The sequence below is a fragment of the Colobus angolensis genome, unplaced genomic scaffold (genome assembly GCF_000951035.1).
Source record: "Colobus angolensis palliatus isolate OR3802 unplaced genomic scaffold, Cang.pa_1.0 Scaffold35, whole genome shotgun sequence".
Classification (NCBI taxonomy): domain Eukaryota; kingdom Metazoa; phylum Chordata; class Mammalia; order Primates; family Cercopithecidae; genus Colobus; species Colobus angolensis.
Window position 1 is genome coordinate 2252278 of NW_012116821.1, and position 11315 is coordinate 2263592.

Below are 11315 nucleotides of genomic sequence, written 5' to 3' on the forward strand. Positions count from 1 at the left end.
ACCTTTAGCCACTGCACATTCCCTCTTGGCTTCGGACGCCGTTTGGGGCGGCGGGGACCGTTCGGGTGCTTTTGTAACAAATAGGTTCTCCTGGCCAGGACGGCCGGGGCGAAGAGCCACCCGATCGGCTCTGGGAGCGCCCACAATGTGCTTTAACGGGGGAGAGAATGAGGAACTTTTTCCCACCTTTAGCCACTGCACATTCCCTCTTGGCTTCGGAGGTCCAGGCAGGGAAAATAGGTTAGCTTTGTGACAAGCGAGTGGGTTTTTCCTACTTAGGGAAAGCCATTCAGAGACACTCGGTGCGGGCTTCGAGCTCGAACGTTTGCTGGCAGGAATAATACCAAAATCCACAACGACGTGGAGGTGCAATATTCTAAAATACATCGATTCGCTTCCTTAGAATAGCTAGGAAAATCCATTATTGGGCTTACGGGCTGCTTGCAGGGAGTCACCTTCAACAGGGAGACTATGTGAAAGGGGCACGTTCCGGATCAATTGAACTTATTTTGATCATGGATTAGGCATGCGTTTTATTCAGCAAATCCAGTAAGATAGCAGACTAGTGAAAATTGATCTTTTGGGATCGTATTTATTTGGATTTTCTTTATTTTGCTGTCACCCGAGTCCTACAGCGCTGTTAGGAAGTGTCCTGCACTCTTGCTGTTTCTTGCTAGTAGGCTGAGCCTAAAGACTGACTTGATCTCCTTTGCAAGGTTTGGAATTTGAATTGTGGAGGTAAACTGGCTGTAATAGTCTCCAGACAGCTGCCTCTGAGTTGACATCTAATCTGCCATCTGATTGGCTCCCCTCTCACCATTGGGCATTTAGCACTGCTGATGTAAATAGAAGTGCTGAGCAGTACAGTCACAAAAATTCTTGCCACAAATAATAACTGAGCTCTATTACAAGCAGATGTAAGGTTCAGTATTTAAAGCTGAAACTATTATGAATCATAGTTATTAATAAGAGGATCAAATACGGAAAAACGGTTCGCTGGTTTCCAGTATTGGGCATTTGCAAAATTCTGATCTTTGATGACAGTCTTACAATATGCACATTACATATATCATGGACTTTAATTGGAGGCTGAGGGTAAGGCCATTGAAAAATAAGTAAACCACGAATTTTACCAATTTTTGGATTTGTAAAGCCTTTATAAAAGTCTCCCCTTTATGAATTCAACTATGGAAAAATTTGAATTCTATCAGCACACGGGGCTTAATATAACATTAAAATTTTGAAAATTTCAATATTTTGATAGGCAACAATATATTTTGGTGAAGTGTAATTCACCTGATAAACAAGATTTAAGTTTCATTTTTTTGTGATTTATCAGTTCTGACTGTTTAAAGACATTTATGGATGAGGCGTTTTGGTTAGAATTGACATATTTAAAAAACGAAATAAGAAAACCACAAATATTTTTGCAGATAACAATAATGAAAAGGGGAAAAATCAGATATTCCTGTGAAATACTAACAATCATTTCATATTTGCTTTTGATTTGGAGAATACAGAAATGCCCCAAGAATCTTTTTTTTTTTCCTTGATTGTTTTGTTAGATTAGGTAATTTGAGCCTTGTTCGAACTGCTTACACAATGAATTAGGGAAACTATATTCTAAGCAAGTTGTGCTGGGTGTTTTTTCCAAATGATTTTTCTTTCATGTTAATGCTATGAACGTTTAAAAAATTCTAATCTGTTAGAGGGGAGCAACAGTCGTTGTACGTATATTTTTATGTAACTCATTTATTTGAGGAAGAGATATTTTAACAATAATCATACCTTAGAGACTTGTCAGAATGAAGGAAGGGCTGAATTTAACAAATAATCTTGTGAATCCTAGGCTGAACACTGCTGTCCACTGCTTTCAGATCTTGGAAAAAGCTTTCAGTATTGGGCATTTGCAAAATTCTGATCTTTGATGACAGTCTTACAAAGCTTTCAGTTATTGGAGTTTGGCTTTTAAGGATAATATATTTTTCTATTCTTGATAGCAAACTTGTAATTTCAGCTTGTTTTTGATTTACACGAGGAAAAACATTATAGAGAAGAATCATGGAAATAAATCCACATAATTTTAAAAAGGTTTGCTTTGTTAGCCTGCTTTTAAAGGAGCAATTTAAAATTCACATCTTCATAAACTAGAGACGAATGAAGTTAGAGGCAGATGTAGGACCATGTTGCTTTAGAGTATTTTTTTCTTAATGGTACCAATCATTTTCAGTATTTTGTTTTCTTGGAATGAGAATGAATCCATTATGTCCTATGACCCTTGGGAATAGCTTTTTTTTTTTTTTTTTTGAGGTGGGGGGGAAATATGATGGACATGCGACCTAGATTCAGGAATTTCTTCTTTTAAGTACCTTACCGTGTAACATGTGGAATGCGTCTTTTTTACAATCCCTTTTTTCTTTTCTTTTTGGAAGGCTAGTATTATTTAGTATTTGTTGTTGTAATTATACTAAGAAACAGTCATTTGTCTAAAATATTAAATTGCTGCCTGACTGTAGGTCATAAAATACTATTAAATCATATTGTTAAATGATGAAATATTTTGGCTTTTAATACGTTTTTAGTTTCATTTTTGATTTCAGGAAATAGTTTCTATTGGGTGGCAAACCTTTTCGTAATTGGGACAAAACATATGTATATATAGTAGGAGAAGGGTCTTTTTAAAAAGTGAAATAAGCCATTTGACGATTCAGTTTGTTACTAGATTTTTGTGAGATGAGTATTCAGATGGAGCAGTCTGAAAAGAAATATTGAGGTCTACTCACGCACATAGGTTTTATGATGTCCACATTTCTACTGAATTCCATAAATGCTGTTTTAACTTTTAGTTTTATAAAACGTAGTACAATGTATTAAGAAAAGAGCCTTATTTACCGTTAGAAGAAAAGTGATTAGCTAGCATGGGAAGCAGGAAGCTACAAACTAGTTCATTACCTTAAAATGTGTGTGAGGTACATTATTTGATAAAATCACTCCCAGTTAAATCTTAGGGTGTCTGATATTTTAAATCTTGTAAATAAATTTTTGTGGCCTAAATTTATATATTTGCCAAAGTATGGATAGCTGTGTATAGTTAGAAAAGGTGGACTTAGTAACTGTGGCTCATGGAAAAGGCCTATCATTTAAAAAACAAAAAGAAAATATAGCAAATGTTTGCAGTTTTGTTTTCTAAATCATCTGGGATGAAATTATGCATGACTTAAAATCATTTTCATTGGGAGTCCTGATTTTTGTGGTCCATACTTTTGACAATATTTTGGTATTTTTTTTTTTAGTGGTAGGCACTCTTTAAGACAGCTATCACTTAGGTTTATGTTTATATTAATACTAAAACAATAAGTATATGGTAGGGACTAGCATATCCTACCTTGAGTCTATAATAAGGAACCTTAACCCCTCTTTGCTTTGGCTCTGCTTGTCTATATTTAGTCATGAATTTTTGGCAAGGCTTTTTATACTTGCTCCATTTTTGTCAATGTCATAGTGTATCAGAAGTGTGTTATGGATGTGGAAATAATGCAGATCACACTTGGACACTTTTACTAATATATTTAACCTCTGAATGTCATTTTCCTTTACTGAAATTGAAGAAAATAACGTCTTTATTCTGATATAAAAAAACATTAATTCTGGTTTGAGAACTGACTTTAAAAATATAAGACAATGTAGAGGAAGACTTAATACAAGCTCATTTGATCGTTTTATTAGACACAGATACCTTTTAAAGAGAATAGGTATAATAGAATACGGTTGAGTTTTCAGTTCTATTTCTTATTAATAGACTTTATTTCTTTATGATTCTGGGCAGGGTGTATCTATCTGAAAAGATGACTTCTGATGTAATAGGAACACTTGTTTTCCTAGGATAAATTCCAGTATCACAGGCAAACCAAAAAGATGATCATTTCATTTATTTAACCCTACCCTTTCCTAGGAGATGAGTGGTTTGATGAACATTTGTTAGGGTTCCATGAAATTTTCTACTCAGTTTGGAGACTGACTGGGGATGTAAATTTAGGATGTGCTGGCATAGGTCTCTGTATTAGCTTTTTGCCGGTGTCCTCAATCTGGAGGCTTTTCTCGCAGCTCTATGCTAGACTGACACTGCTCAACTCATGGGGCTCTGTGCTTTGATCCATGTGGGTGGAAAACGGACTAATATTTCACTCGTGTCACTTTCATTTTGGGGTGTATGTGTAGATTTGTAAATTTGAGATTGATATTTATGTTTGACAGAACTGTGGTGTGTTGCATAAAATAACAGATTTATGGAGGCTGAACATGAATATTAATAAAACTCAATTCCATTATTTTCTTTTTTTGCAATATTTAGGTTTTCAAATTGGATGTTATAAAATTTTTGTGACATTTTACACTGCTGTTGTTACTCAGGGGGCCGTATCCACCTCTTAGGCCTTTTTGGGATTAGGTGGTTTTGGTGGCATGCCTTTTCGGAGGTGCCCTTTCCTGAACGGGGGGAGGTTTTTGCAGGTTCTCTGTGGATATGTAAAGTAGTGCCGCACACTTGCTGTGTGTGCTTGCTTAAGGCCGAGGAATCCCAAACCCTGTTCCCTGTGGTGTCCGGGAGAGGCACCAGGCAAAACTGTTCCTCTACCAAAAATATATTTATGTATCATAGATGTAGAACTATTATAAATATCTTTTCTCTAGCTTGGAGGCTATTTGAATAAGACTCAATGGCCCTTTTGGTTTAATTGGGTAATTGAGTGAATTAATTATGATCTAAAAACTTGGTGTACTTTAGCAACTTTCTCTTCAGGAAATTTGATGAAGATAAAATGACTTAGGTATCAGTCATTACCTGAGTGTCCTAAGTATTCATTTATTTTTCCTTATACTGACATCTGAATGAATGGAATGACTGATATACATATACTATATAGTTTTAATTAGCAATTCACTTTAATTGACTGAGTGAATTTTATCAGAGTAGAATATGTGTTTCCACAGTAAGTTTTCACTAAATTTGTTCTATTTTCAAAGTCTTTGACTTGGAGTAATTCTAATAAAATTATTTCCTTACATTTAGTTATTTGTTTTTCTTTTTGAGACAGGGTCTCACTTTGTTACCCACGCTGGAGTGCAGTGGTGCGATCTTGGCTCACTGCAGCCTTGACCTCCCAGATTCAAGTGATTCTCCTGCCTCAGCCCCACCAGCAGCTGGGACTACAGGTGCACGCCATCACACCTGGCTAATTTTTGTATTTTTCGTAGACGTGGGGTTTCGCCATGTTGCCCAGGCTGGTCTCAAACTCCTGAGCTCAAGTGATCCACCCACCTTGGCCTCCTAAAGTGCTGGGATTACAGATGTGAACCATCGTGCCAGTCAAGAGTTAGTTATTTGAATAGGATCCAGTAAGCAGTTTCCAAACCCACATCTGTATGGATCAATGCCAAGAATATTAGAAGGCTGCTGAGTTTGACAGATGAACTAATGATGAAATTAACTTGTTTCTTGGATGAGATTTATTGCCAGGCACCAGACTAAAGCCCTGAAGTCTTAAGCATATCTGGTTTACGAATAGCTACTCTTATTTCCATTATTAAAATCAGGTAGATGGCAGCAGAATCCGGAGGAGATTCACCCTCTGTTGACCATCTTCTGTAAGGAGCACTTCTCAGTGTCTTCCTGGGCCTTGATGGATGATGAGCTGGAGAATTAGATGAGAAGCCATTCCTTATCAGGTGACTCTGGAAGGGAAGCCATATTTGATGAAATCCAGAAGAAATCCTAGACCATAATGCCACATTTTTTCTTTTTTGTAATGGGATGCTAAAAAATTAAATATATGTATTTTTTAAAAATAGAGGTAAGCTATACATACGTAACATACAATTTACTATTTGAACCATTTTTAGGCATACATTCCAGTGGCATTAAGTACATTGTCATTGTTGTGTGGCTGTCACCATCATCATCTATCCCCAGAACTTTTCCTTTTTCTCAAACTGAAATAAAAATATTTTTCTCTTTTCTTTAAAATTGTTAGCTACTAATGTGTATTGTAAGTAAAATCTTGTTTTTGTAACCATTAATCTTATCACTTCATAGTTTGTGAGTAAATTCTTCCACAGACATTCCATCAGGATGCTGATGGTTTTTTTTTTGTTTGTTTTTGTTTTTTATTAGTACATTACTTTCTTTCATTTCTAACTTTGGGGTAATCCTCATAGAGTTAGTCTCTTTGGAGATACGTATTACGAAGGTTAGTAGTTTCATTGCCAGTTATATTATTAAAAGTTTGAAAAGCAGCTTTTTGGAAACTTTCTAAAGTTTAAAGATTGAGGGTATTTTGTTGAGAGAAACCTGGGCCTTGGTTAGATAATACAGTGTGGAAATGAACTGTTACCATTCTCACTTTTCCCTTGCCTTTCTTCCCTCACCTTTTGCATTTGTAGTCTCTTAAAAAATAGTAATTTTATTTTCCCACTATTAGTGAAAATCATTTATAGTGATAACTTTTTTTTCTATTCTTTCTGTGTTTGAAGTTTTTGGGCATCTCACCCCTGCCAACCCAGAGCAAACCCAGAGTCTAGGTGGTGCCATGTCCTTTTCCATAGTGTTCTCTGCCGCCAAATTTGTGCCTCCCCCTCATGTTTTTACTTTTTAGTCCTCTGCAGAACTTCAGAAACTCTTTGTATGTGGAAAATTACTAAATTAAGATGATTGACCTTTTAGAATTACATTTGAAAGGCAACTGTGAAGGGAGACTTCTAGATCCTGCCTGGTCTCATGAACAGGCATCTTTAGTTGCTGTAAAGTGTTGGAATTGTACTGGAACTGCTGCTCCTGCTGATAGGTAACCTCAGTATGTACTTTTAACACCAGCTTCCACAGAGAGGAAATGAACTGTTACTTAAGAGCTTGTACTGGGAAGCAATAATTATTTCTTTAAGGTGTAAACATTTATCATTTGTGTATACAGTGAGGTATATGTTAGATAAATATCTAACTCCAGACAGTCAGTGGGCAAATATTTATTGAGCTCCCACTTTCTTAATCAGCCCTGTGCCAGAGACAGACAATAGCTGGGGTCTGGAGATCGCTGCTGTTGGTGTGTGGATCATGCAGAGATACTGCTAACACTTGCTCCCTCCATACCTGGATCGTGGTGTTGTTGACATCATTGACTTAGAACTGGCTCATTTAAACAAAGTGCAGATAGCAACCATGTGGGTCAGCAGTCTATTGGCCTGTCCTTTTTTTATTTATTTTTTTCTTTTTTTGTTTTTTCGGGTGGGGGAGTAGATTTTGGCAAAACAAAATCTGGCCAACAACAATTGTAGGTTGTTGTGATACAGTTGATGTGATCTGTGACTCTTTTCCATTTCTACCAATCAATTACTGGCTTTGTGCCAGAGCAAAATACAGATCCACTACCGAGAATAATAACTAAAAGAAGGAAAATATAATCACTTTCAAATTTATATAGAATGGTCCTTTTTCTTTTTCTCAGTTTTCTACATTACATAGATTCTTGGAAAAAAAGTTAAAACAGTCTGTTCAGATTTAGGAAGATACTTGGATTGCTGGGGTATTTTTGGTAACTGTTTAGATAATGTATGCTGGCTGAGGAGTAAATTCAGCTACTGCTTCTGGGTCCTGAAATAAACCTTTCAGAAAGCGAGGCATTGATGATTAGTGGAGGCAGTTCCAGAATTCTTAGTATCTACTGTTTCTTTTTGTGATGAGCATCTTAGAAGTTAAACCACTCACCGTATTTCATAGCCTTATATTGAAATGATTGTTAATTCTAAAATTCATTTAGAAGCTGGCATCTAATTTGTGAAATCTTGAGAACCACCTTTTAAGATTCAGAGACCATATATCAAGCTACACACCCATTTTAATGCCCTTTAAATTTTGTGTTACCACTGGTATATTTTCTAATAAATCCATTTTACCCAATGAATTATAAATGACCTTGGAAATAGGAATGTGGAACATTGCTACTGCTGAGCAAGTATCTTTCTGAAGAAGCAGACATAATTCTGAGGGGACTGGCATGTTTGCTGTGTATTAGTTTATTTTGGTGATTCTGAGGATTTGTGAGCGAATAAGCCTCTATGATGAGGCATCCTGATGTAATGGTAAGATCATGGGCTTGGAGTTGGTCAGACCTTAGCTCATTCGGAGACCTCAGCACCCATTTTGTCTGCGCCCCGGCAGGGGGTCAGTTTCCTTACCTGGAATGTTGGCTGCTGGGCAGGGTTGTTGAAAACCTTCACTGAGGTCATCGATGTGTATCTGTGGCATCTGTATGTGGCCCCTCTCTTCTCTGTCTACCTGTCTCCCCATGTGGGGCTTGTTTTCTCATTCTCTGCCTGGTCCTGCTGCACTTCGGGGTGTGGCTGACACAGGACAAGCCCTTGCTGGCATCAATTAGGTGATGCTCAGCCCTTCCCAGCTCCAAAATTTTGTGCTGCTTTGAATTTTTAAACAAATAGTGCCTAATCAGCTATGCACCACTGAACAGCTTATTAAACCACACTAGATCCCAGACATATTCTGTGAATATAAACTGAGACCTGTGCAAATACATAGATTTTTGCATTCCACTCTAGTTTCCCTTACAGAATGTGGTTTTGTACTGATTGGGACTCTTGTTCAGCAGTTATATAAATTGGTTTTGGTTTACCCACTGAGCCTATGACTGATGCCATTGGACCCAAGCTGCTGCCCCATTCAATATCCCATCCCCAATATTAATTAGTAGTCTCTTCTCTGGCCAACAATCATTCCTCTGTTATACTTCCTAAACCTTCCCACTTTGATGATCTGCAAAAAATGACTGGCTTCTTAGGAGAATTACTTTTTGCAAAGGAACGAAGTTGCAAAAATTTAAAAGTAGGCTTCTTGGAGCTTTTGGGTGCTAGACTTTGGTCTCTCATTAGGTGAGTAACTTGCTTCTGTGTTTGCTTCAACTTCACTGAATATATGATTTAGACTTGATCCTTAGCAAAATTATAATTTACTACACATGGAGGGTTAGGGCTGCTCTTAAATAGTCAAAATAGGAATGTCAAATCTAGGAATACCGGGGTCCTCCCTCAAATATATAGAGAACATTTTTTTTTTTAAATGCTGAGATTTATAAAACTTATCAGGGACAAAATGTAATTCTATTATGAACAAATACTTACTGAGCACCACTTGGTGCTTAAGATACACAGAGTAAAGATGACATATGATCTTTAATTTTCCCTGGTGAATTATCATAGACTCCTGGTGTTTTACAAAGTGGAAATTAAAGTGAATGGCTACAGTTTTCTTCTGTAGTTCTTATGCAGAAAGACTATATCTATACTTCAAAGTGCACCATCTAAGAAGTATTTATGGAGTAGTTGATGATGTATCCAAATTGAAACTTTCCTAATGAATGTATTATTCATTTCCAATATCAGCTGCAAGGAAATCCATTTGATCAGTATTTGCTATTCTATGTGGAAGGTCAGTGTACTTGGAGATTGTTCTGTGGTGCCGTGACATTGATGAGAAAGTGATCCTAATTTGGATTTTGTTTTGGGTGTCATTCATATGGTGATTTTTCTGCTAAAGAAAAGCATTCACATCAGTAACATGAAGGATTTAATACTCAGTTCATTTACTTCACTGTATTGAACCGTCTGCGTCAGGGCTTTGGAACTGTAGATTTGTGTCATCACAGCAATAATGTGGGCAGAAGGCACATGTTTGTGAAGAGCCCACTGTGTGCCGGGCACCATGCTAGGTGATGGGATCCTGTGTTGACTTCAGCAAATGGACAGTGCAGTAATTAAGGACAAGTAAACATGCTACACAGTATGGTGTAAAGGATTTTTGTGAAACAAGTTTTGATGTTAGAGGGTCTCTTTATATAGATTAGGCTGGGATGGAGTTGAGGCAGGAAGACTCCTACAGCAAAGGAGGTCTGATGAGCTAAGACTTGGTTGATGAGAAACAGGTAAAGAGATGTGGGGCTTGGGGCAAGGGCTAGAGCCAAAAGCTAGCAGGTTAGAGAGCACTGGAAGATTAGACATTTACTAGCTGTGTGACCTCAGGCAAGACACTTCGCTTCTCTGTGCTGTGTGGTTTCCTCATTTGTCAAAGAATAGGAAAGAATGCTTAACTCATGGAATTTTCGTAAGGACTAAACTTTGTAAGAAACTTGTATGCTGCTTGGCAATGAAAAGGACATTTTAATAGAGTAACAAAGGATTGTATTTTCTCATGAATAGGGAATTAAAATGAGTTAGAGGTGATTCTCTATTAGTTAATTTAACAAGTTACTTAGCAGCCTATCAGTCTTTCAGAGCTAATAGGTTTATATTTGAAGCTTAGTTCTAATCCATACCATGGCAGTTTTCAAATTTCCTGATATGTTTTTACCTTGTCCAGTGTTTAGGAAAATTTAAGTTATTGAGCAATTCTAAAATATTTGCTGTAGTTTTCCTGTTTTTTTTTTTTTAAACAGTCATATTTTTAACTGGTGAGGAAATAAATTCAAAAGATTTATAATTGAAGAATTTAATTTTCCTACCATCAATAAACATTTAGTGATGTTGGTGTAGGGGCACTATCACAGAAGTAGATATCCAGAAAATATTTGTAAATTGTTAAACATTGTATCAATTATTGAGCATAGAGTGATATCCTTAGATTACTGAGTAAGTAGTGGTGATTAAATTAGTTAAGATAGTTTGTGGGGCATTTAAATTTTACTTAGTATTCCATTTAATTAGAAATATAGACTTAATAACTCTGGCCTCATAAGGAATCTGAATTTTGAGTTGAAGGAAATGGGTGGCTGGCAGACAATTTCTAAATTGGTAAAATGGATCTTTTGCTTCTGCTTTATTTTCTTTGTGTATTAAACAAGTATTTATTGTTGTTGACTGTTGGAAAGTTTTAAAAATTACAGTCATACTTGTTATGACTTTGCTGGGTCTGGAAATCATCCCTTTCCCCCCCATCTTAGTGCCAACTCCCTTTAACCTGAATTGGCTGATGCAGAACGCATTTCAGGAAGGCGCCATGCGTACAGGAGGCAGAGACATGCCCTCTGCAATCCTGACTTTTCCTCTTTCACCCATGTCTGTTGTATATGGCAAGACTCTGTCCTTCCTCCTCCACTCTGATATTGGTCAGAGCTACAAGCACTTAGAAGCACCAGTGTTTTATTCTACAATTAATTACTGAAGAGGGAAATTGAAAAGAAAGCAGTTTTGTGTTTTATCTTTCATTGTGCACTAAGTTTCTGTAATTTTCCATATTGCTATATTATTAGCGAGAAAGG